Source organism: Myotis brandtii, unplaced genomic scaffold (assembly GCF_000412655.1).
Source record: "Myotis brandtii unplaced genomic scaffold, ASM41265v1 scaffold536, whole genome shotgun sequence".
Lineage (NCBI taxonomy): Eukaryota > Metazoa > Chordata > Mammalia > Chiroptera > Vespertilionidae > Myotis > Myotis brandtii.
The window spans coordinates 3,603,361-3,608,145 of NW_005369967.1; positions in this window are offsets into that span (position 1 = coordinate 3,603,361).

Here is a 4,785-nt window from a genome sequence, read left to right on the forward strand (position 1 = left end):
CCTTTTATTGTTATTTAATTTTTTTGGTTAATCCTCACCGGAGGATATTTTATCCATTGACTTTTAGAGAGAGTGGAGGGGAGAGGAGGAGAAGAAAACAGAGAGAGAGGAGAGAGAGAGAGAGAGACATCCATGTGAAAGAGACACATTCATTGGTTGCCTCCCGCATGTGCCCGGACAGGGCTGAGGATCGAACCTGCAACCCAGCCAGGTATGTCGTGCCCTTGACTGGGAACCAAACCCGAGACCCTTTGGTCGGAGGGCCGGTGCTGTAACCGCTGAACAACACCAGCCAGGGCACAACACTTGCCCTTTTAAATCTACTGCCCTGGGTCCTGGGCTCAGGCCTGTGGTCTTCCAACCTGATTGTTCACTGGCCTTTAAAAGAACTAAACTTTTTTTTCACATTCTTAAGTTGACATCTAAAACTTTTCATCATCAATTTACGGTTATTTAGAGTATTTTAAGCATTGACATTTCAAAATGAAACTTTTAAATAAATACATTTAAATAATACATTACTCTTTTACATAAATCCACTGGGATCTATATACCATTGCAATTGATACCCATCATCTTCCATTTTAACACACAAACCAGAATAAGACAGGAATCTACATAAATTCTTTTTTTTCTTGAGCTCATTTCCATTCCACTTCCCTCTCAGAGCTTTATCCCAATATAATATGCTTTTATACTTGAAAGTGTTTTTTAAGCATCTTTCATATTTTTTTGCATGAAAATCAGGTGTAATAAATAGAAATTTAAACTGTTTCAAATATATCACAGATTTTGATAGTTGTTTCATTTCAAAAGTAATTTTATTGGAAACACATCTCTTAATGAGGTGAGTAGGACTATTTTTTCCATATAACTGCGGGTCTATAATATTCACTGCAGGAAAGAGACATTCATATATTTAAGCGCTGAGAAACATCCTATATAATAAAGAGCTAATATGCAAATGGTCAACATGCTCTCACGCCGTCACGCCTTAATGGCTCAGACACTCAACACTGGGGAGAGAGGAATGGGGACCAGCCAGGCTGCAGCCCGGGAGAGGAACAACCCGCCCGCCCCGCAGTCCCAGGCGCCTGCAGCTGCGGTCCAGAGGAAAATGCCCACCCACAGTCCCCTGTGGCTGTGGCTGGCCCAGGCGAAGCCAGCCCGGGTCCTGGGTGCCTGCGGCCGGCCAGAGGGAGGGAAGCCCAGGTCCTGGGTGTCAGTGTCTGAGCTTAGAAACTAAGCAGGAAGCCCACAGTGTCCTAACCCCTCGGCCTAAACTCAATTTCACTTCCAGCACCCACTTTCCAAGGCACACAACTCCACTCTTTCCATCCCTCCAGCCAAAACAGGAACTGACCTTGGATGTGGAAAGAGCATCTGAGCTTTGAGTTCAAACTGGCTTGGGTTTGAATCCCTCACTGTCACTAACAGTTCTTGAACTTGGGAGCTAGGCCTTGAGAACACCTATTCTCCTCCATAAAACAGGGTTAGCAATCCCCATCTTAGGGTTATTCAGAAGGTCACGTGAGTGAGATAAGTCTACGAAACCCCTTGCACAGTATTTGGCACACAGTAGGTCTCCAATTATTTCTGAATATCACAGGGAACAGTAGGTAATCATTAGGGTATCTTCCATTATGTTAGACATAATGAGGAAAGTAGGGCAGGTAAGTTGGTTTCACAAGTCTTTGCCGAAGCAGAGCACAGATAGGCTGGTTTGGCCTGCTCTGGTAGGAGGGGGTGGGTAGTTGTAAGTTGGATCTAGGGCAGACTGGGCCATGTGGAAGTTGAGCTTCCATTGGTTCAACATTTAGGGTGTCAGCCTAATTTGCAACGATCCTCTTAAACTTCATCCTCATCTATGAGGTGGGTTCTCCAACATCCCTGTTTACACGGTTTGGCCTCATCTCCTCTGATTGGATCAAGGTAGACAACTTGCCCAAACTGGGATGATCAGCTTTTCCACTCCAGGGAATTAATAGTTTCAACTGAGAGATTTCATTCTCATTTGGGATCTGCTTTTAGATTGAGGAGATATAAAAACTGGAAGACATGGTGTGGCCATCTTCCTTCATATGGATTGAGAGTCAGGGAAAGCCAGGCTGCAGCGAAGGAGCAAAGGAAATAAAAAAACAAAGCAAACAAAACAGAGAGGAGAGAGGGAGATTATACTCCTGATAGCTTCTACTTCCGCCTTCAGACCCCTCAAGCCTGAGCACATTCTTGCCCTTGGATTTCATAACACTTCAGAATCCTTGCTGTAAACCCACCTTGTGTTGCTTACACTGGATAATGTTGTGTGTTAAGCTGTTTTGCTCTCATTTCAAAAGAACTAGCTTAAGCAAAAAGAGGACACTCGGACACTCAGTGGAGGGTGCTAGAGGATCTCATGACATCTGGGAGGTTTGGACGCCCGGTTTCAGGAGGTGCCAACACCTGGGCAGATGTGACTACTTTAGTCATAGACTTGGAAGCCAGCTTCCTTCTGGCAAGCTGCCATTAAGATGCCTCAGTATTGCCTGGCCAGCGTGGCTCAGTGGTTGAGCACTGACCTATGAACCAGGAGGTCACAGTTGGATTCTTGGTCAGGGCACATGCCCAGTTGCAGGCTCAATCCCCAGTGTGGGGTGTGCAGGAGGCAGCTGATCAATGATTCTCTCTCTTCCTTGATGTTTCTATTTCTCTCTCTCCTTTCTTCTCTGCAATATATATATATATTTTTTTTCTTAAAGATGCCCAAGTGTTGGTTCTCTCAGTTCGAAGATCCAAATTCCTGGGGTAGAGAGAATCTCATTGCCCCATGATGAGCCAGCAGTAAAGGCTACAGCGTAGCTTCAGCCAACAGAAACACAGCTGCTGAGGGAGTGTAAGCATAACAGAACGTGCCAGTCACCAAGATCAAGGAGTAGGGACTTAGAGGGTGTTCTGAGACCCAGCTCCAGTGTGTGTGTGTGTGTGTGTGTGTGTGTGTGTGTGTGTGTGTATGGTGTTCACACACCCCATCAAACAATTCTCAGATACCAGCATGGTCCCCAAGAATCAAACTCAATTCTGACACCCTCTACCTTGAGATAGCATCAGGTTCCACAGGGCAAGGGCTCAGTCCCACAAGACGCCCTCCCCATGCCTACACACACTCAGCTGCCAGTCACAAGCCCAGGCTCTTTTGGGATTGGAGGTTTTAATGACTCCTTCCAATTAAGAATGCTAATTGCAAGTCCAGGTTGTTATCTGTACTTCTGAACAAATGGTTATAAAACAGAAGTTCCTATAACCCCCTCCTTGGGTTCTAATTTGCTAAAACGACTTCCAGAACAGAGAGACATGTTACTTATTAGATCACTGGTTTATTGTAAAAGGTTGTAACTCAGAAACAACCAGATGAAAGAGATGTAAAGGGCAGGGGAGATTAAAAATGGTGTCAGAGTAAGTGGATGCTGCATGGAGATGCTCCCAGGAACAAACTGGTATTACAACTAAAATACAGAAAAACTTCCTGAATAATCAGTGGAAGACTTGGAGAGAACCCTGATACCCGAGGACTGAAAGTGGAGACTGCATAGAGAGTGGTAGGAGGGGCAGAGGCAAGAAAGGGCTGGTCGGGCACCCACAGACATAACTGAAGTCCTGGAGAGATATCTCAGCTGTGGGTGGTTGCCACTGAGAACTCAGGGACCTAATCCCCAAGCTGGGCCCCCCATCAGAGAGCACCACAACTGAGAAGGGTATTCACGTAACATCTGGCTGTGAAAAAGCAGCAGGATTGCTGTCTGCCAGGGAGTGATGGCTAAAAATTCAGGCACCTTCTTAAAGGACCAATGCACAAAATTCCCTGTGGAGCCACTCACCTTGTGCTCAGGCACAGGGAGGGCAGAGTCAACTGGAGCTTTGTGAGCAGAAGCTAAGATTGGGGGCTTGGGGATTAGAGCTCAGAAGGCAGACACCCCCAGTTTCCTGTGCTGAGTCATTCCTTCACCCTGCAGAGGTCACCTTTCCCACAAAGACATTTGCTATGCAGGTGGCCTTGCCTGGGGGGAAGACAGTTAACTCACCCTATTAGAAAACACCTTGCCCTGAGGCCACTAAAGAGACTAAAAATAACAATTAGCTTCCGGGCAATTGCCCCACCCTGTTGAAAAAAAAACTCTTGCCACATCTGAGGATGATTGCCTTGGGGCTTTCAAGTGGAAATCCTATCAGTCTGTAGGCAGAGGTCGTCTCGGGAGGCTTTGAGTCTTTGCCTGATCTAATTAGTCAGAAACAGTGTTAGACACTGTCCTGCACTAGAGATTGAGAGGCATAGAGAATCTACCTAATACATAGTCACAAACCCAGACAGCCAAAATGGGGAGACAAAGAACCCACAAATGAAAGAACAAGAGAATTCTACAGAAGAGATAAATGAAGCAGAGGTAAGAAATTTATCTGAAACAGAGTTCAGAGTAATGATGGTAAAGATGCTCAATAGCATGAAAAAAGATATAGTAACTATGAAAAAAAGAAGAGTCAGAAATAAAGAATGACATAACACAAAGAACACATTAGAAGGAATACACAGCAGATTAAGGGAAGCTGAAGACTGAATCAGTGAATTAGAAGACAGGGTTGAGATGTATAGGGCAAGGTATGGGGAGAGGGCACACAGCTTCCATGCCCTCTGCAGGCACGCCACTTTCCCCACATCTCCATGTGTTCACTAACCTGGAAGCTCTCTGATCCAGTCCTCTGGGGTTTCCTGGAGGCGTCACCAACTAGGCATGAATGACCAAATAGCCTTGG